This window comes from Grammomys surdaster, unplaced genomic scaffold (assembly GCF_004785775.1).
Source record: "Grammomys surdaster isolate TR1022 unplaced genomic scaffold, NIH_TR_1.0 126187, whole genome shotgun sequence".
NCBI lineage: Eukaryota > Metazoa > Chordata > Mammalia > Rodentia > Muridae > Grammomys > Grammomys surdaster.
In genome coordinates, this window is record NW_021620993.1 from 402463 (window position 1) to 424779 (window position 22317).

At 43.8% G+C, this 22317-nt stretch overlaps 1 protein-coding gene across 1 annotated transcript in view; it reads left to right on the plus strand.

The window, feature by feature from the left end:
* Window positions 1–985: 985 nt before the first annotated feature.
* Hs3st1 (heparan sulfate-glucosamine 3-sulfotransferase 1) overlaps window positions 986–22317 on the plus strand; it is a 29416-nt gene continuing 8084 nt past the window's right edge. The window contains exon 1 of the mRNA XM_028758254.1: window positions 986–1200. The gene's annotated coding sequence lies outside the window, so the exon portion shown is untranslated. The remainder of the gene's footprint in view (window positions 1201–22317) is intronic.

Below are 22317 nucleotides of genomic sequence, written 5' to 3' on the forward strand. Positions count from 1 at the left end.
AAATCAATTTACCTTTACCAAAATTAAATAGGCGGGCAATTTTACCCCCCCCCCCCCCCCCCCCCCCCCCGCTTCTCTTTTCTTCTGGTAACCTGCTTTGTAAGGCGACTTGCTCTGGCTGAAGCAGTCCAGCGTCTCCAAGGAGATTCCAGCTCCTCCACCCTCCAAATCTTAAAATGAGTCACAATATTCAGGTTGGCTTTCACACAAAACCTCTCCGCTTTGGAATGCAGGAAAAACTTGATTAGTTTCAGAGGTGAAAATTGCCAGCCTAGTTACTTTTGCTAAAGGAAATCTGAATTCTTCGGGCTCGCCTTAAGACAGTCTTTTTGAGGCGAAACAGAAGGAGAGAGGGTGTTTCATGGCGACACTGCACACTCTGAAACCAGCTCTTCAAGTAACTCCTGTCCCTGCTGCAGCGCAAGATGGAGCTACAGGCTCCCGAGACCTCCGGGGCTGCGCACCGAGCACAGGCGCCTAAAGTGAGTCACCTGCTGGTAAGGAACCCTGGGTGCGAACACACATGGGTACTGCAAAGATCTTGAGGATCACACGGAATTTCCTAAAGAAATAACGGACATACGGGCCCAAGGTTCGGACCCAGAGGGGTCAGGGAGTGGGCTAGTAGTCCGAGGTTTGCAAGGTGGATAAAGTCACCCAGGCCACAAGCCCCAACCTCTAGACTTCACTGGTCTCTCCCCTTAAACTAAAATCCGAGGAGCCGAGGTACTGAGTGAGCAGAATCAGCTCCTTCGCGACCCAGAAGCGCAGAAATCCGGTGCTTAGCTGGCTTGCTGGAAGTAGGCGCTCAGGGACTCGCTGGGAGGCGGAACTTGGGGCAGCACCGGAGCCAACAAGGCAGCAGTGGGCGCTCGAGATCCTCTTCTGCCCTCCGCGCTCTCCCCGAGCTCCGGCCTCCACTGTCCCCTCCTCCGGCTCCTGCTCCTCCTCCTGCTCCTCCCATTTTCGGAACAGGCACCAAAACGCCTGTCTGCAAGGTCCTCAGCGCGCTGCAGCCCGGAGCTGCCGACACCGCCGGATCTCTCTCGCTGAGTGCCTGTGTCCCTCCACGGCTCGCCCATCCCGGGGTGACTGGGAATTTGCTCCACGGGGCGCAGGTGCTTGGCGGCGGTGCTGTCCATGGCCCGGCCGAAGAGAGGATTGAGGGCGCCGGACCGGCTGGACGGGTACGCGACTCAGGTGAGCGCTGCGCGAGAGGGGTGAGGGCTGCCTAGGCACCTTCTTCTGGTGTTCCGATTCCGACTTAGGGCAAGTGCCGAGCCCAAGGTGAGATGAGGCTGAAGCAGGTAGAGTACACTCCACTGGAGGGAAGACTCGGAGGTTTTCTGATCCTCCTGTCTTCTACCCCGGAACTTCACCTCTAGAATTCGCGAGATGGACTATAAGGTACCAGACTTTCTGACTCTTAAAAGACTGGATTTATGTTCCTAGCTGACTCGAGAGGGTCGTCGCTGTCCGTTGCTCGGCGCCACAGCTTCTCTCTAAGACCTTAGGCAACTGCAGCTAGAGCGGAGCGCTGGCCGAGCCCGCGTACCACCTGGAGCTGAGAACTGGGCCAGGGGACAGCTGACGGGAGTCACTCTGGAATGGGGCAACTAGGGTGTGGAAGCCTTAGTCTAGTTTGCCTTTGCATTCAGTAGCAATAATGGGGAGATAGAGCATCTCCCGGGGTACTCGAAGAAGAAGGTGGCAGGCAGGACCGTAAGTATTGAGAAAGCCAGTTACATACGGCTGTTATTTTTTCATGTTACTTTTTACTTTTTCCCACCTCAGCTTCTATTTTGAGTACCACCGATAGAGGCGGATGGGGGAGGGTGGATAAGGGATGTCCGACCTGGGAAGCCTGTATTTAGAATGAGCACAGCTCGCTCACTCGGAGCCTGACCTCTTCAGGTGCGCCATACTCACTCGCCTTTGTAGCAGAGGACTCCTCTGCTTTCCCCTCTGGACCCTGCCTTTCCTGGAGCTGGAGAGCCAGCTCTCCGAACCTGGGGCTCAAGCCAGTAGTAGGATGGAGAAACCAGTGCTGGAGCCAGATGCCTACCAGGGATTGGTGGGCTGTTCCAGACACAGCAATTAATTGTGGGTGCCCCCGATTCTTTATGGCACAACCTAAGCTAAGGAGGTATCTTATTTTATTTGCACGCACAGGGTTCTCCTCTGGACCAGGAGTAGCACCCTTCCTAGCCAACCCCCACAACACAACGCAGAAGCTGTGGTATTCTTGCTTTGCCTTGCGCGAGACTTACTCCTCCTCTTCCCTCCGCGTTATCCCGGGGGGCTATTTTTATCCGTAACTATGCTAAGATGCTTTTGGGGGGATCCCGAGGAGGTAAATCTGGATCTACAGTCCTGAAGCCGCTCCCCGGAAAGAGGTGTCTTGTTAGCCAGGAGCTGGCGTGAGTAGAGGGGATCATGGATAAGGAAGAGTTTGCCCTTGCTTCATCCTGAGCTCAGCATTCTCAGGAAAGTGCCACCAGCACCCAGGCTGCCCCACCTCCCAGCCATTCCCTCAAACCTGGTGGCACAGTCTCCATGGGCCCCAGCCCTGAGTATTTGACCAGCTGCTAGAGGGAAAACGAGGTCCTGTGGTCTCAGCTTTGCTCCCAAATCTCTCTGTATTTGTTGAAATTCAATTACCAGCTTCCACCCAGGAGTTTATTCCAGGAATTCTATATTTAACTTTAGTTTTTAATAAAAAGAGATAGAGATAGCTCAACTTCTGCACCCCCAGCCCCCGCATTTCTGAAGTACTAATTCCTTTTGACACCAGGAATTAGTCTTGCTTTCTACTTTCCCAGCAACGATGAGTACAGTTAGAATTAGTCTGACCTTCTAAAATTCCAGATTAATGCTTAAGCTACAATGCATTGTGTTGCCCTTCCTTATTTTCAACGTGCTTAGACTTTCACATTCCCTGGATTGGAAAGCTAACATTGGTGTGGACTGTTGTATTATGCAAGGTAGCCCCCAATACACACACACACACACACACACACACACACACACACACACACACACACCTCCACAGCCATGTACGAGAAGGTGAACTTTTAAAAGAGGCTCTTTGGCGTCAGACCCATCTAAGTCTTGTTTGACAGGGATGGACAACTTCCTGACTAAGCACTTTTAAGTCTCTAAAGTTAATTAGCCAGCAGCCAGAGATGTCTTAGTGAGCAAGACTGAGCTATGCTTCTGGGCTTCACATCCTCCGCCAAAGCTGCTGTGCATGCAATACACCATGTCTTAAGAAGGAAAGTTTTGAACAGGGCATCTGGTGAGAAAGTGGTGCCTTGGTCTTACAAAGGGAATTTTGGATGTGTGGAGGGCCCTTGCTGCTAGTGGTGAGCATATGCTTTATCCCTTTTGCAGGTTATCACCGTCCTACACCTTGTTAAGCAGAGTGAGCTTTGCCTTACTCAAACTCCGTATAACTGGGACTTGGGTTTTCATCCTCAAAAGAAGAAATTGTCAGCCTTGCAAAATCCCAGGGATTCTCTGAAGGGAAAAGATTCATGGGAGCTTCTCTTGTCTTAAGTTAAAATTCAGTGGTGATTCCAAAGCAGTTGGGATTGGGGGTGGCGGTGAGCTGGCTAGTATGTGCTGCTCAACTTTGTACTCTGCCTCTTTGAGACCCAACACTCACTCTGGGTGGCACAGAGCTACCAGCAGGACTGAGCCATGTTCTCTCCCAGGTGGTTAGATTTGGAGGCAAAGACAGTCGAACATGTGAATGCTTTAATGGGTCATAACCTGTGTCTGTCACAAGTATCTAGACACCAGTTCCAGAGACTGAGCTGAGAAGTATAGCGCTTTCCTGGCTGCTCTGTGGCAAGCGTACTGTCTTCCTAGATGTTACAGAAGGACAGACAGGACTTTACAGCTGAGGTTTGAAAATATGAACACTGTAGTTTCACAGACCCCCAACTTAGCCATGGAGTCTTCTGCTTTCTATCCATGCTTCCTTTCTGGAACAAGAAAGCAAGAGACTGCAGGCTGGGTTGAGGCCAACCTCTGTCTCCATGACCTTAGGCCCACTGTTTTTTCTCTCTATGTCTCATACTCTTTCCTGTAGTTTAGTGACTGGAGAATGATTAAGAGAAAATGATAAAACACACGTAAAAGACATATTACTGACTACAGAACACTTGTAAAATTTTATTTAATTTGCTTTTCTTATTGATTATTAACTATTTTTATTTTACATATACGTAATGTTCATGTAAATTGTAATTGAGGTGTCCCTGAGTCTGAGTTCATCACATACACTAAACATTAAAAGTTTCATCTTTATGTGCACGCTGCATGAATTACATCAGCACTGAGCCCCACTCCGTCTAAGAATTATAATTTTCAGGATCAGCATTAAGTTTTAGAGTGATTTTCTTCTCTGTTTTCAGACAGGGTCATATGTCCTGGGCTGACCTCTAACTTGCTATGTAGCTAAAGATGACCTTGGACATCAACTGGCCCTCCTGCTCATAATTACAAGTGCTGGGGTTACAGACATGAACTATAGCACCCAGTTATTTTGCTTCTGTGGTTCAAACCAGTGTGTTAAGCAAGTACTCTACCAATTGACTTACATCCTTGCCTCTTAAAGGTTTTTGCTGTAGTTTTACTTTTAAGCTCAGTATGTGCATTACATCTCAACAAGATACATTTGGAGGGAGCGGCTTAATATTGCTTAATCAAAACCAAAGAGAAGTTAAAGGACAATGACTCAGCTGGGGGAGAGTGAAGCATGACCAGTTTTGTGGGTCTCTCTTGTCTAACTTGGTCATCTGCACAAAGTGCTTGCCTTTCTGTCTTTCTTTTTCTCTTTTTTTTTCAGAATTTGTCCCCAGAGCCTAGTTCAGTACCAAACACCTAATGTGTTTTCTTAAATGGGTTTAGAAAAGTGAATGAATGTTTGAACGGGATCTTCACAGCGATTCAAGAGAGCAGATGGCATCATTTCTATTTTAACAATTGAGAATCTGCAGATTAGGAAACATTGTCAGTTTTCTGAAGGTACGGAGGATTCCAGACTGGAATTCAGATCTATGTGTTCTTGTTACAGACCTCAGTACTGCTTTGGGGGCCTCTCCCTCCATCACCACTCGAAGTCCCACCAAGTGTCTGGAAGGCACCCAGCAACCAAATATCATTCTTCTATATAGAATCTCACTGTCTGGGTCAGAGAGATGCTCCTAGTTGGAGACAGAGTTTCTGTTCCTAGTTTGTATTTGCAGCCCTGAACTCAGTTAAATGATCCCACCAGGGGATTGGAATCTGGAGGGAGCAGCTTACGGACACAGAAACTGTAGAGTGTTTATCACCAACTTGGGTCATGGATCAAGTGGCTGGCGTCAGCAGCAGCATCCAAGTCTCAGGATGTGCTCCCAGTGGAGCCATTCCTTAGGCACCATCTTGACACTATCCCTGGAGTCTGGTCCCCTTCATTCCTTCTCATTTTCCAAGCTTGAATTTTCAGCATCTCACTAGTTCCTAGAGGCATCACATAGTCTTCAGACAGAATCCCTTTTGTGTCTGAGTTAAGCAGCATCTTAAGCAGCTGATGCACACGGCCTCCACAATCCATCTTCAGGACTGCCTCTGGCATGAAGCCTTCTCAGCTCCCTCCACCCACAGGGAATTAAGTCCATAGCTTTTGCAGGCCGTTAGAATAATATTTACTGGGCCATAGTTTGTCAATAGTTATGTGCTACCAGGAGAGGACTAGAAAAATGAATACATTATTCTTCTAAGGAAAGGCTTAAACATAACAGAAATAGATCCCAAAGGACATCTTTTCTAATTTTATTTTTTTCTCCTGCATACTGCCTGCTTTTTGGTAACTTTCCAGCAGGGGTCGCAAATGCCAATGCCTTCAGCTGCCAGACAAGAAGCAGCCTGCATAGGACAGAAACATAGGCCTAGAGCTCAGATCCAACACTCTGTTGCCAGTGGAACCTATGGCCTAACCTTGTCAGGATTTATTTACTGTTTAATATAAATTACAGGTATAGCAGTTTTATGTAAAATGTACTGACATGGGTTTCTAGCAGCTAATTCAACATGTCTACATAATACATGTGATTGTACAGAGTCTTTTTCTATAAAGAGGCCTCGGAGCTCTCCCACAGGCCTGCAGAGTGTGTGGCTTCTGCGTGCTTGGGATAGAAGGAAGCTTGGGTTGGAATGTGACACTCACTCACGGAAGATCTTAACCTGGAAGATCCCAACAGGAATGTAGGGAAAGGGTTATAGACTGTTAGAGTCACTTCCTTACCCATGGTCTGCTTCAGCCAGTTTGACATGCCACTGGTCCTTATCTATGTAAGCAGTTTTAGAATCCCAGTTACACCTTTAACTCATTTGCTGCATTCCAACCCTGCTTTACCTACTGTTCTCCCTGCCAGTAACACAGCAGGGAATAAAACAGATGGAAGCCCTCACCACTGTGCACATCTTCTAGTGGAGGACACAAAGTGGGAGAACTAATGAAAATCCCTCCTACTTAGACTGGTATATACTAAGGATGGAAAAAAAATCAGGGAAGTGTGACGCAAAAAGTCAGGGTAGCGGGTGAGTTGTGAGACCTTAGGCAGTTCACCTAGGCTCTAGTTCAGTGTGACCAATGTGAAGTTTCACGATCTGACAAAATGGTTTTCAGTGTGGGAATATGGAGTCTTTATGGGATTCTGAAATTTCAAATTAAATCTCTGATATTTCTCTGTATGTCTAACTTGTTTTCAGTGATGAGTGGGCATGTTGAACACAAGCCTTGCACCAGACATTGTGTTAAGTAGTGATGGACCACCAAACCAGTCAATGAGATTACAGACCAACATGGAAGGCATCAATACAGTATCACAAGGAATTGGATTTCCAGAGCTTTGGAGGGGCGTAGGAAAGATGTCCTTGTAGAGAATCCCTGCTGAGAATGCTGGTGTTCAGTGCCTTTTTAATTGAAGAGTGGATGTGCATACATATGTACCCGAAATAGCTTTCCTGTGTACTTTGCAACTTGTTTTCCAGGACTGGATTCTCTCCTTAGTGACAATTTCATTGACTGATGCTGACCTTTCTTAAAAAATCATTATTACTTTGTCTCTTGAGAGCAAAGTATTTAGGGTTTTTTTTTTTTTTTTTTCAAAGTGTGAAGGGTGATTGTGCCCTTAGAAGCCATCTTCCAAAGCTGCCCAGCTTTTCTTGATAGTTGTCCAGGAGACAAGGAAATACTTTAGGTTTCTGACGAACTTACAGTCAGTCAGATAAACTAGCAAGGTTGTGTGTCAAAGGTGGGAATGTACAGCCGTCTTCACTGGATTTATCTCAGAGATGAGCCTTGTTCGTCACTGTTCCCTTTGTTCAAATCTTTCCCTTTTTCTTAAGACAATCGTGTGGCCCCTAAGTGTGCTTAGCTGTCGTCATCCTGCTACTTGACTGACTCACTTGCTTACTATGCTGAACTCCCCCACAAGGAGATACGCTCCATGAGAGCGAAGACCTGGAGGTGTATGTTTGCTTCAGTTTCTAGAACACCATGTCTGTTCTCAAGCACTAGTTCAAAAGAGAAACCCTGAGAGTCTTCATCAGGGGAGATAAGGGGGTGTCTTCATGGGGGGGAAAGAAATATTTAAAGAGAGAGGGGGTATTAGAGAGAAAAGAAAAAAATGTAAGAGTGAAGCATAGTCAGAGTTGGTGTGGGCCCAATTATTGAGAACTCAATAAATTATTTTGGGGTCTACAAAGTATCAATTCAGCTGTGTAGCTGATCCTTTGGCAGGAGCCAATTGTTGAGGCTAACTTAGCCACACAAATCCTCTGACCCAGAAAGAATGTGATAATGATAAGATCTTGCTTAGGCAGCTGGTGATAACACCAGCTGTCCCACCCATCTACCCTCCTCAGTCCCACAAAGGTGGGAGAGCTTAGCTTCTTGGCTTTACGTTTAAGGAAACTGAGACCTCGAAATAAATCACTTTTTTCCATTCCCTGTGTGAAGCTGAGAAATGCTGAACCTGCCGCAAAAAAATCCTCTCTACCTGCGCTGAGCAGATAGCTTGAGATTATTCAATCCATCCGGAGGTCTGAATGAGTAACCCACACTCTGGTAAGTGTTAGACTGAAAACTGTTCACGTCTTCTTTTATCCATCAGGAACTTCCACTTCAGCATTTTATGTCTTGTCGCCTCCCCCCTAGAATTCCTGCAGATTCAGGGCTTGTAAGCCCTGCAGTAGGTTGTTTTATGTAAATGTCTTCATTCTTTCATTTAGGAGAGTCAATCAAAGTCCTATATCAGCAGTTAGAATACAGTGAGAGAAAGGTGATTGCAGATGAAGCCGAAATGAAAAGGCATGCTTGCCTTGCTGTGCTCAGAAAAAAATAACTGCTCCAGAAATGGACCAGAGCAGGCTGAAAGGCTCCTAGAGAAAACTGGTTTGCCCTTGACTCCCACCCCTTCTCCAGACAGACCCTTTCTAGCAGAGGGAGGAAGGAGGGACTCCATGTCAGGGACAGATATCTGAGATTCTATTTTCGAATTATTTTTGCTTTGCTGGTATTATGTGTCTGTGCTGGCTTTCAGTAGTGGGTGACTTTTCTGGGCTTTAATTTTCTCAACATTATTCTGAAGATGTAAAAGTGCCTGGTGCCATGCTCCAAATGTTGTCTTGTGGAAAGGTGATAGGTGTCACAGATGCAAATATAAGACTGTCAATTAAATTTGAATTTCAGAAAAACTATAAGCAACAGCTTAGGTGTATCCCAGATACTTAAAAATTCATTTACTGTGGACCGAGAATATAAGTCACTGGGCTGAGAATATAGGTGTGTGGGAGGATGTATTCACAATATTCCTGAGTACTGGTGCCCACCTGTGGTCATGTTCGTCTGCTATCCTATACTTCCAAAGTCCCACTAGTTTCCTACATCTTCAGAGAAGTTACTTTTTCGAAAACTCCAAACCATATGAAGGTTAAGGAAAGGGTTACACTGTAATCTCAAAGGTGAAATAGTTTAGCCTGTGGGAATGGCCCAAGCCGCAAAAGAAATGTTGTTTTCCCCATGAGCTAAGCAAGGAGCAGTCTAGTCTAAGAGATCTTATTTGCCCGCTGAAAAGAGGGAAACAGAACCTGATATGTGTTTAGTAACTGAGAGACTCACACTATCTCTTTAAGACCACGATATCGTTAGCCAGGTCTTTCTCAGCCATCGGTAGAAAGAAGGAGTTTGGACCTGTGAGGCTACCAGAGGAGTACTGGGTCTGCTAAGGCAGGTCCTTATTAATTGCGAATATAGCTCCAAGCCCATCTTTATAAACCTAGTATTAGAATCTCTAATTCTGTGTGTTTACCTTGCAGTACCTTGAGAAGCCAAGAACCTAAGGAGAAGACATTGGGAGGATTATGGCATAAAGGAGAAAAGGATCATAGAACACAGGAAACGTGAAATTAGAGACAGGGGATATAGGGCAGATAAGCAAGAAGAGGTTGGGGGGATAGGAGACAAAAGGCAGTAGGGAGGAGAGTTAACCAGATGTAGGGATATTAAAAAAATAAACTTAATGGAAACCTACTATCTTGTTACTAAATTAAAATATATCATTTATTTTTTAATAAACTGTTTGAAGGAAGATGCCCAGCACGGATGGAGAAAGCTGCCCCTAAAGGCCATGGGTTATTAAAACAACAACCCCATGCCTGGGCCCTTAGTTGTTGGTCAGGGATCTTCAAAACAGTATAAGCTCTTATCATTTTCTTGGTTGCGAGTCAGATGGTAAGACAATGTTGCTAAAGACACCATACCTCTTGGATGCTAGCTTTCACAGTCATAGAAGGTGCTTCTGGGCAAGCATGAAGAGAAGGTGTGAGCCCATGGTCTCATGCAGCCATGAATCCTACTATGAAACCAGCCGCCCAGGCAAGATATATCAGTTCATTGTGACTGTGGCTCTACTGTAAAGTAATCAACTGTTCTTTGGTTGGATTTGAGACTTGCCCCACACAGAGAATCCATGCCTGGTACTGCAAACCTGCTCAAAAACCCCTGGCACAGGAGATAATGGGCCCTAGTGGGAACTGAATACTGTTGCTTAGCTAAATTGACACTGTCACACTTCCTTCTAAATATCAATGTTTATAAACGCAGATGTTAACCAGTGGATGCTGTCCAGTGAACAACAGTGGATTCAGAGGCTCATAGCTGCGTCATGTGCTGAGAAGAAGTGTTAGATGAATGCTCAGCTCTCAAATTTATATCAACGCCTCAGAGGCAAAGGAAACATCATGGAAGAAAGGGAGGAGAGAATCTAAAAGCTACACCATAGGGAATAGAGCCGTGAAATGTTATTCTCTACCAAGACATAGACGTTGAGTTATGCCCTAAACGTGGCTGAAGAGAGGAGTGCTGGGTTTGCACAAGTCAATCATGGCTGGAGAAGGAACCCAGAGGGCTCTGTCCCTCTCTGCTCAGATATTTGATACGGATAGATTTAGGGAGAGGAATACATCATTCTTTGTAGTTACACTCCCACTGGTGACCCCACCGGGCTCCCCTGCATGGTTCCAATCCAGTGGCCACAGTGATGGCTCTGATTAAACCACATAAGTCACCCAATAGTCACTAACCTGGGAAATGTACTAATAGGGGTGGTGGTTGGTGTTCTATAGAGATGGGAAGGAGATAAGGGGCAATGAGTAATTCCAGGACATTAGATACATGTGTCATATCATCAAATAACAAAATTAGTAATGGAAGAAAGGTTGACTATCCACAGGGCTCCACTGGGACCAGATGTCAAATCTTTGCAAGCTCACCCTATAACTCCTCTTCTGTCAGATGACTGTCAGCCCAGTAGAGGGCCTTTCACATGTACCTTGCCTAGTTGGCTGGACTGGGACTAGGAACTTGAATGGAGATCTCCCAAAGATTGTTAGAACATGTTGTGAGGATAGATTCGAAATGTCTGATCTGGCAGCCACTAGATAGGGCATCAAATTAGCAAGGTGTTTGTTGCATGTATAGTTTCCGAGGCCCTTTTTAACATTTCCTCAGTAGTAAGATAGTGTTTAAGATAGAATAATTCATTTCTGTTGCTACAGTATTAGCTCCTTGTGTAACATGAGCAGCATACTAGTAGTGTATTTCTATGGACTGTTGTCTGGAAAAATATGAGCAGAATTACTTTCAGTTATCCACAGAATTTACTTTACTATGTATGAACTATACCATAGAAGGTAAGTTGTTACACATGGATAAACCTCAGTCTTCACATCTGAGAAATGGGCATGTTTAAATTTATAACACATTGTTGTTTAATGCTCAGTTAACCAAATAAACTATGTCAAGAGATAGACGATGCCTAGCAGATGGTGCCCCATGAAACTGACAACAGAAAATGACACTTGTCCTGAATAGGAAATTGAATAATGTATCTCAGAGGCCAAGAACTAAAGCTCATATATTATATTAATAGGGGAATGTGTCAGTTATTAGTTTTAGCAACCTTGATTTATCTTACCCATGTGAAACAGCAATGAAGAAATTCTACAGGATGAGGACAGAAGACCAAGAGTGCATGTTGTGGGAGACAAGAATGGAGACAGGAAGGAGCAGAGGGCATAGGGAGAAAAGAGAGGACACAACAGAAAAACCAGTGGGAGCAGACAAATGGAATCCAAGGGCAGAAAGTCCAGTAACGTGTCAGGACCATCCTCAGCAGAGCCCTGCTTACATCCTCATATAGGCACTCAGGATACGGACATCTGCATCCTGTATCTCACTGCTCTAGATCCCAAAGTAAGGCTCTTGATATGGAAGGAAAGCTATAAAAATCTGTAATTGTCAAGCCAGAGAGAAGCTGGAAGATCCTGGTGCAGTGTAAAGTTGCAGATGAAAGACAAGGACATCAGGTGCCACCTTGTGGAGGGACCAGCCACTGTGTCCTTGCTGGTCCTCTGGTGAGGTGGACCTCTTCTTTGACTGGGCTTTAGATTTTCATTGTTTAAACCCACTCTTGGAGAACTCTTTTAGAGTAGCATCCTGTATGCCCTGTCCTTCCTGGGAACAGGTATTCAGGGAGAATTCTCTCCCTCACTCCCCCCAATACTCTGAGCTCCATCTGAACACCTTGTGTGGAGAATCCCTTTAAGGGGATACTAGACTCACCCTCTATCCATCCTCCAGGAATATAAGAAACACGGAAAGGGGTAGAACACTGTTGTGAGAGTAGTTTAGAGTTCACCGTGACTGCGAACACAATAATCCCTGAACAGGAAAAAAGTGTTTTTCTATTTTATTTCACATTTGGCAAGTGGTTTTGTTTTTAAAAACTTTCATTGTCTTATCTTTAGAATATGTTTTGCTAATTGATGGACGATCTTTTACTGTAATATAGGTAGAACATCCTTTAGGGAGCCTGGCACATAGAAAGTATCAACATGGTAGCACCTAAAACTCGCTGTTAGTGTCTCTTGTTGGAAAAGCAGATTTTCATTAAAAACCAGATCAAGAATACCATCTTGAGTATAGCTCATTTGTTTGTTTTATGTGTTAGTGCCCCACACTAGTGTAATAAAACCTCCCAGTGTCCCTCAAACAAGTGTTCTCATCACTTTGCTCTAAAGTAGGAGGACATTGACTTGGAGACCACCTCTCTTATCCTTTAAGTGAGAAGAAAAATCTTAAAACCCTTTAGATTTCCGCAATAGTTCCTAGCCATCAAAAATTAGCCCAAAAATATCAAATGGGTGTTTGTGTGTGTGTGTACAAATATAGTAGGAAACTGAGGCACAGAGGCATTCTAAAAATGAAAGCAGAAAATTAATTGTCAATAGAAAGCTCAAATCGATCTCTCTTACTTTGAGCAACTATTATAGCTGTGTTTGTACAGGGCAGGCAGTGATTGATCAGGCTGAACTTCATAACTTCTTTTTTATTGCTATCTTCAGCTAAAATACAGATCTTTTATCTCTCTGCTTTCCTCTCTTTCCCTCAGCTGGCTCTATAACATTTGCAACCGTTTGCAGGCTGCAATATTTCTCCTTGTTAGTCTTTCCTGATGTCCTAAGCAATCTATACAAAACTCAGAGATAAACAAACTCCCCTGCCCCCCAGTATAAGGTGGAATCCCAGGGATTGCAGTATTATACGCTTAGACATAGATGTGATCTCATACCACAACACAAGGTTTTGGAGCAGATGTCACCTTGGGAAAGTAAATCATTTCTCTCTTCCTTAGGTATCACTCATAATTTCAATTTATCCAATTCTCTTTGCTCATTTATTTAATAATAAATCTATTTCAGGAGCTGAAGTTATAGAGTGTGGGGAATTTGCCGAAAGACGCCTCCAAAACTCAACAGACTATTGTTGGTACATAATAACTGTTGAATGAAAACACCAGAGACCCTGACACCCTCCTTTTCAATCTTGAAGATTAAATGCAATGATGCATTTAATGGTGATTTTAATGATAGTCCATTTAATTAGTTGGAGCATTTAATGCATATACTAGGTGTGTAAATGCTCTCTCTTCTTGTTCTGTTTTGCCTTTAAAAAGTGAAAGTACTAATGAGCTTCCAAGTTGGGCAGCTGGTGTGCTCACTGAAATCCCTCCCCACTTTATTCTCTGTAATCTAATAAAGGAAGCCCTGTGATTTTTCCCCACACAGATCTGGGACATGGGTATCCCCACATCTGGGGCACACTACCTCCTGTTCTAGAGCCTCGGTGCCTTTTTGTCTTCAGCTTCACACTGGGTCATTCTTATGTTCTTTCTGGATAATCTCCTGATTCATCCTTATCCCATGGCAAATCATGCCCTGTGTGGAGACCTGCACAGATTTCTTTTCCAGGTACATGATGGTCCTATGCTTTGTTTCTGTGAATTTAGGAGCTATCTCCTGTTTGCTACTTTGGGGTGTGTTTGCTTTCCCTTCAGGCTGGTGATCTGTGCTGCTTGAAACAGTGACTGCTGCTCTCTTTCAGGATCCCTGAAAGACTTGAGTGTGCAGAGGCCTGTCAGCCTCCATGAAGCAAGCAGAGCAAAGAGGAGACTGTGAGAAGTAGGCCTTCACCTCAAGCTTAAGCAGCTTGAATAAGCAAGACACATCTCCTGTACTGGGAGAGCACTGCTCTTCCAGGGGATGTGGTTATGATCACTGTTGACTTGACTATGTCCCTGAGGACTTGGGTCCCAGACAACAGGACAACTAATTCTGCATGTTGCTTAATGTTTTGCCCTAAGTCCAGGTGCAACAGTGTAGTAGAGAATGAAATATTTGTAGATGGATTTGCTGAGCAAGGTTCAAGGGAAGGATGTGGTCTTTTTAGTTGGGAAGTGAAAGTACTATTATTATGAATTCAAAGTTCATTTTTTTATAAATAGAAACATCAGCTTTGAGGGCAAGCTCACGGTCATACTTCTTGAGTGCAGATGCACAGCTGCCCTTTGTTGCCTAAAGAAGTTAAGGAAACTTGTGCAGATGTTCCTTCTGTTGTCAAGGTAGTTGCTCCCAGTTCTCTGTCTTTGGCTGTGCTCTCTCACCTTTCTGTGAAAGAGCTCTCCCAGGGCTCAAGGCTCCTGCTTCTAGGACACCATTAATTTTGAGTCTTGCCGATTTGAGCCCGCTCACACTGATCCCCATTGTGAGTCTCAACTTTATCACACACATCCCAAACAAAGTTGTGGAAGGGCCATGGGTTGACATCAGGCCACATGGTAGGAATCTGATTACATGGTCCATTAGGGTTGGGCCTACACATGGCTTAGACAGACCAGTGTGTGAGATTATTGTCACCTCCTCTCTTTCCTTACCTGGGTAGTGTTTAAGGTTCTGTGATAATGACAAATTGTCTCCTAATAGCTGTCCTTCATAAAGACCAAGCTAGGAAACTTTGTGTCCTGTAGCCTGCCTTTTTTGCTTTCTGTTATTGTTTCCTCTGTAAGGAAAAATATGCAACATTTTTATGTTGGGGGAACATTTTTCCTCAAGTGTTAATGTTTGGATTCTTGCAATTTCCTGTCATTATTATTTAAGGAGACAAATATAGTTCTTTTAAAACCTAAATTATTATTATCACTTTTGTCCAGCTTATGACAGAGTATATGTCACCAATTTCCTGAAAGTCTTCCTTGTATCAGGAAAGTTAGGATGACTTTTATAATAGTGCATTTAATTCTTATATTCACTCAAGTAGGACAGCGGAGTGACCTTTCTTCCTTGCTAAGTGGAAAACTGAGACCCTGAAGGAAAATTATAGCCTCCAAGGAGACAGACCTGAGGCCACATTTATTTTCTTTACCCACTTCCTTATCCCAGTGCTGTAGCCTGGAGTTCACTCAAACGTGTTGACCTTTGTTCTTGTTCTTCTGGGCCTCCAAGACATCTTCAGTGTCTTCTCCAAGAAGCACACTGACAACTTCTGTCAGTTGCTCAGTTCACATCAACTCCAGTCTTCTGCCTTTCATTGTGGAAGTGACTGACTGTTTCTCTGCCCACAGTTTCCTTGCACAGTGGGGAGAGACATTCATACTGCAGTCTTATCTTATTTCATTCTTCTAATGACTAAACATCTTTTTATAGATCGTTCTTTAGCCTGTTTCATCTACTCCATACCAGATCTTTAGTTCAATTAATATTCATTGAATAAGTGTTAGCTGTGATCTGAAGACAGTAGATTTCCCTATTAATTGTGATTTCTCTATTAAAAACAGTTCTATTCTTCCACCTCTCTTTATCGAGAACACCTTAGCAGCTTGGAAATTTGCTATGTGTTGCTGCATTAATTTGTGTGTGTTAGGCTGATGGTGAGTGCTAAGGGCTAACTCAACAGAAATCATCCTGTTTGGAATCAGAGATAATTACTACGACACAAGAGGATGTGTCTTCATTTTCTGAATGTTTCTCTTTTAAGATATGTATTACATAGTTAGAATCTCTGTCCTAATTACTTCCCTGTTCAAATGAGGTCTACAATATTCCCAAGTCTTGAACAAGGTCACAAAGAATGCAGAACACAAAACTGAACTGGGCCGCATCTTCTTACAGTAGTTTGACATAGATCCATTTCTCTGCGCCGGCCCTTTCAAGTAAGGGAGACTTTGTAGGGACCTGTTGTATGTGCCTGAGATTATCTAGGTTAGTTACTTAGACCACCTGAATAGAGCCTTTATCTGCTACAATAGAAGGCAGAAGTCAGAGAGTGACAATGGCTGACATTTCGTGAGGGTTTTCTCTATGCCTCTTTAGCCCTTTCTATACTAACACTTCCTTTGGTTTTTCAGACAATCATACAAAGTCTGTACTGTTGCAATCTTCACATCTCAGATAAGACAACGAGGCACACAGATCACAGGATTTGATCTGGGCTACACAGGAGAAGGTTTGTGGAGCTAGGGTTCAAAGCCAAACTCTTAACTCCACAAACCTTCCCATTATGAGTGCCTGGATTCATCTAGCTGATGCTAGAAAGTTTCCTGTGATGCCAAGAGATTCAAATGCTTTATCTAAGTAAAAATAAATAAAACTTTAAAGGTACAAAGCACAGATCAATCAATTTGTATTCACATTCTGAAAGAAGGCAAGATAAGAATCCTAATGATCTTTCTTGACAGGTGCCAGATATGATCTGAAGATTGTGAAATTATAGTAAGAAATAATAAAAGACCTCCAACAGAGTTACGTCAAGGGCAGAGTATACGGAGAGATGACATAGCTTTTAGATGAGCAAATAACAAAGCAGGTGTCCCTTGTTTATAGTAGAATCATTATAGATAAATTGAAGTTCAAGTCAGAGAAAATTGAAGCACTAATTAATTTTGTAACACAGGCTGATAATCATAACAAAGACATGTTGAATTAAAATAGCATTTAAATGCTGTTTTGGTTTGTTTTTTGTTTTTAAGTTTGTCCTCATGGTTTCTGTGTTTATGGGTGTGTGTGTGTGTGTGTGTGTGTGTGTGTGTGTGTGTGTCAGCAGAGGGCAAAGATTGTTGTTCCATTAAGTGTCACAGATTTATTCAGAAAAAGGTATGTTCATTATGAATTCAGTGCCTGCTAGGGTGCCAAGCCTTGCTTATTTTCATTCCAGCTTTGCTCCTGAGTTCCTCATGGGGGATGTATCTTAAAATCTTTCCCCGTCCCTGTCCCCGTCCTTGTCCCTCTCCCTTTCCCTCTGTCTGTCTGTCTGTCTGTCTGTCTGTCTGTCTGTCTATGTCTCTCTCCTTCTCTGTATGTGCATCTATGTCTAGGGTATGTATGTATATGATGTCTTTCTGTGTGAAACTATGTCTATGCTATGTATGTATATGATTCTCCTTATGTGCTTGTGTGTGTGTGTGAAGTTTTACACATGCCATCACGTGAATGTTGAAGTCAGGGTGTCACCAAAAGTGCAGAACCTCACCTTACACCTTATTTGATACAGGGTATCTCTGCTTTTAGGTTTGGGTTTTTTGTTTGTTTGTTTGTTTGTTTTTGTTTTTGTTTGTTTGTTTGTTTGTTTTAGTTGTGCATGTCTTGTCAGCTGGCCCCTGAGCTTGGAAGTCTCCTATCTCTTCCACCTACTTCACTGTTGGAGCACTAGCATGCTTGTTAGCACACTAAACTTTCCATGGTTTCTGGAGATTCAAACTCAGGTCCACTTGCATGCCAAGTGTTTTGTGCACACAGCAATGTCTCCAGCTGGTGGTTGGGTTGTGTCTTTGGCGTTGTTCTTTCTCTGGTTTATTCACAGTGCTTGGCAGTACAGATAAATTGTTCTGTGAACACAGGACTTTTCAGCTTTACTATGGCAAGAAAGCAATGCACATTCAGTAGACATTGTATTTTAATTTTAAATTTGGAGTAGTTCCTGATCCAACAATGCTTGGCATCATTCTCTCCTGGGGTGATGCCCTTGCCACACCTCCAAGTCACCAGGGAAACCACCACACACGGGTGCACCTAGCTGCTCAGCAGAGAGGCTCCATAGGCTCTACGTGTTAAATGCATTTTTGATTTGCAGGGATATGTCCGGACAGCTCCACTACCAGTGATGAAGCATGCGTACAAAAAGCTGCTTTCAGCTTATTTTATGGTTTTGAGACAGGATCTCACTATGCAGCCCAATCCTTCTGCCTTTACTTTCTAAGCATCAGGATTTAGGATGTATCACTATGCCTGGCCAAAATACTTGTTTTTATAGGTGTATGATAAATCAAGTGCCCATGTATGCCAAATCTCTGAGTAGAAATTTCCAAGAATTTTCAATAGCTTTCCCAAAGTGGGAATCTATTTGATGAAGTGACCTTTTAGGAATTCAAACTCAGAACATTGCTGTGTTTGTTCTGTTGGGGACACCATGAACTACCCAAGCCCCTGAAAGTTCATCTCTGCCAACTATCACTAACAGCTTGTGATCCCCACAGCAAATTCTACGTTAAAGGTTATACACACCTACCCCTGTTTTCTTCTACAAACAATTCAGAATGAATGCCCTGTTGAGGGTTCTGTCGAGCAAGGCCTATGTCTCTTCCATAATTGTGCCCAGGAACCACCTGCTCTGTGGTCTCCTTCTAGGCATGCCCTGCTTCTTTCCAATTCTCTTCCATCTGAGCCTCTTATTTGCATGGCTCTCTTCATGTTTACTCAGAAATTCTGTTATTAGCTCCTTTATGAGTGACTTCTACTTTAGAGGAAACTCTTTAAAGACAATGAGAGGATTGTTTACATATCACTAGAATTCTATGCAGTTCAGAAGTCACTGTAATGGCAAGTGCTCACCTGAAAGCAAAGTGCATATCTTCAGTCCCTGGACTTGAAGGACATCTGCCAGAGTCGTCAGCAGCTACCTCTTTAGACAGACCATGTGCACAGCTGGCTTGCCACAGTTCGTAACAGTCAACTGACTTCCTGTGTGACATCACCTGCCTTGATCCAGCAGACAGTCCTGTGCTTATGTAGAGGAAGGGCTTCCAGCAAAATGCTTAGTTCTGCTGCTGTGTCCCTGAGGACTGTGGGCTAGTGAGGCTGCTCTAAGCAGATGCTAGAGATAGGTGCTTACTCATTGCTCTCTATCCTGGAGGATGAGATCTCAAAATTAAGTGTTGAGGACTCAGTTTGTTATATGGTTTTGTTCCTGGTCTTTGGAGAGCTTCCTTCTTCCTTGTCTTCACACATGTTGGACACATAAAGAACGCTCTTCATTTCCTTTCCTTTAGAAAGACACCTGTCCTTTCAGGTTAGGACCCTGACTGCATGACCTCACCTAAACCAAATTGCTTCTCAAAGATGCTGAACTTTGAACTACAATCATATTGAGTATCAGTGCTTCAATGTATAAATACTGACAAGACATTCTTTTAAAGCTGGCCTAAGAAATAAGACAAAACATCTCCTGAGCTTTGTCTAAGTGGACAAAATATTTGCTTCATATTACACATATTTCTTTAAACCTGTAAACTATTCTATTCTCCCTCACCCAACACAGATCCAAAGGGATTTGTGTTCATAGGCATCTGTTTGTATTCATAGGGGTTTGTGTTCAGAAGCATTGGTTTAGGGCATCATGCTACCCTACTCTGTGTAGCATCTCTGTGCATGACTTTGGGGTTCTTGCTCTTTGTCTATCTCAGTTTCTCTCTTTGTGAGTAGGTACCATGACAGGTAAAGATGTTGGTACATGGATTTTGTGCCTATCACACCACTTGTGTCTTGGCATTTCTGGGAAAATATCCAGAACCCATGAGTGTTCGCCACATGTGGCATGAAGGATGACCCTCTGCCCTAAGCAGGAACTTTCCTGCAGCTAAGAAAACACCTGCCAGAGCTTGAGTCGCAACTGGAGCACTCTTGCTGCAGCACCGAGCTCCAGCCTCCAATCTGCTGGCAGGCTCTATTTCAGCTCAGCTACATGGTAATACAAGAGGCTCTGTCCGCTCTCCTGTCACATGGCTTTGCTGTGTGCTGCCTCTGCCGCTGTGTTTCTGTGTCTAATGACGGATTTATTTAGGTCATGAAGCACACTGAGAAGGAATTCTGTCTCCCTCCCTTCTCCAGAACTGCAGCAACTAGCATCTGCTGTTCTACTTTTGTTGAGGGATAGGGAGGAGGGTGTCTTAGCAAGACCGTGTTCTGTGCTGTCCTCAAACAGAGAGCCTAATCCTGTCTTTGTGCCACTGTCCTTTCTTTCTTGAGCTTCTATCTGGTTGAGTCACCACAGCAGTTTGGCTCACTAACAAATGCATTTGACTAATTATCATCCCCAAGATCCTATTTATATCACGAAGCATTTTTAGGGATAAAATTAGATACCGTGATTTGAAGGCATGCCATATGAATAGTGTCCTACACGCCCCATACATACGATTTTATTTAATCCTTACAATAAAAAATATAGGGCCAGTGCTCTTGAGGATTTCAGAGCTTTCCTGCAGGTTTTAAATTACAGAGTGGAGGGAGGAACCTAAGCTTTGGCTGGAAATCCTCCTGTTAATTCCAACTTCTTGTTATCTATCTTCTTCCTGGAAAAACTTCACCTCTGTGGCCAGACTGATCTCTCTCTTTGTTGTGTACCAGATTGTTGTTAATCCTGGGTTTAACAAAAACAAGCTATGTCCACTCCAGTGAAAAACAAACAGGGAAACAAAGGACAGCCCCTCCACAGGCCACAGCACTGAGAATTGTAGTGGGCATGGAGATTCCAGGCCTGTTCCATGGACTCCTCAGTGTCCTTGCGAACTTACGGACACAAAGATTCACACCTCTCCCCAAACTTTTCGAGTACCATTTTCCTCTTTAGCTAGACCCTGTAAGATTGGCATTTCCTCTCCCACTTGGACAGCTGCAATACTTCCCATAGAGTGTCATGGACACCCTGGCCTACTGGAGGAAAAGCTGGAGCCACTTCCTTCTAACACCTCCTCAGGGTCCTTGGGTTCTAATCTTGTACCGGGAGGGAAGGATGCTGTTGTGTTCCTTGACCTCTAGCTATGCCGTGGCAGGAGATGGGAGTCTCTGATTCTGCAACAGCAGCATGGCACCTTTCCAGTCCTTGCCAAGATATGCTCCCCCACCCCCACCCTCACCTCCATCCTGTCGGGCAGTGTTCATTATCCAGGTAATCTTTCATGAATTTGGAAACTTCCTGTATTATGGAGGACTCCAGGGAACTCAGAGAACTTGGAGGATCCGAATTCCAAGAGTATGAATCACTCCGAAGGGAACTTGGGCCCAATTTGACTTGTTTAGCTCAGACAGCAAATGTACTGCAAAACACTTATTAATGTTATGTGAGCTGTCCTTCGGTCCTTCCTCCCCTGAACTCTTTCCACCTCATCCTGCCTCCCAGTACTTATCATATCTCCAAACAAAACTGAATGTCAGCGTTGGCTGAGGAGTGTCATGTAGAGGCAATTTCAAGACAATAAATATTTATGGAGGTCTTGAAATATCCATGTCCTTTCACAGACTGACAGGCACAGACTGAATCTGTTTCCTATTCCTTGCCTTCCAAGATGCCCTGCCAAGGAAATTTGACACCGTGGCAACAGACTCTTAAATCACTGTGAGAAGATGAAAGTGAAGACGTTTTTTGACTTTTCAGGATGAACAAATAACCTGATGCTTTTAATTGCCCAGTTTAGTTGCATTTAAAAAAAAAGAAAGAAAAAGAAAGAAAAAAGACAGTCCTGTTGTTCAAACTGTCTCTACTCAGGTTTCAGTACATTCCAGAAAATTAAATCACTCATCACCATGGGAGACTTGAAAAAAGCAGTTTTTGCAGAGAGCTGGTGCCTTCTGCCATCTTCTCTGGCTTTTTCAGGAGTTTCTGCCTCTGCCCAGAGTATACTTGTACTGTCCACAGAAAAGTTTCCCTTCCAAGATGGGTGAAGGCAAAGCAAGAGTCTTGGAGAAGGACCCTGCAGTATAGTTTTGATGCTTTCTGATTCTATGACCTTGAAGTGGCTACTTAACCTTAATAAATTACTTCCTTAACTATCAAGGGCAAAACCAGTAGGACACTGACGTTTGTTGAGAACCTACTATGTGCTAAACACTCACTGTATTGCATATGTAGGAAAGATAATGACCTAAAACTGACTGCCCACATATGTGGTGGACTTAGGCCTATTTTGTAGCATTTGTATAGGAATGGCTCTGAGGCTTAGGCCACTCCCTAAAGCTTTCCAGGTCCTGTGTTGAAGAATAAAGAATTGAACATGGGACATGAGGATAATGACTTTTCATCAGTTCTTCTATGTTGAACCCGCCTCTGGTGTGTGTGTGTGTGTGTGTGTGTGTGTGTGTGTGTGTGTGTGTGTG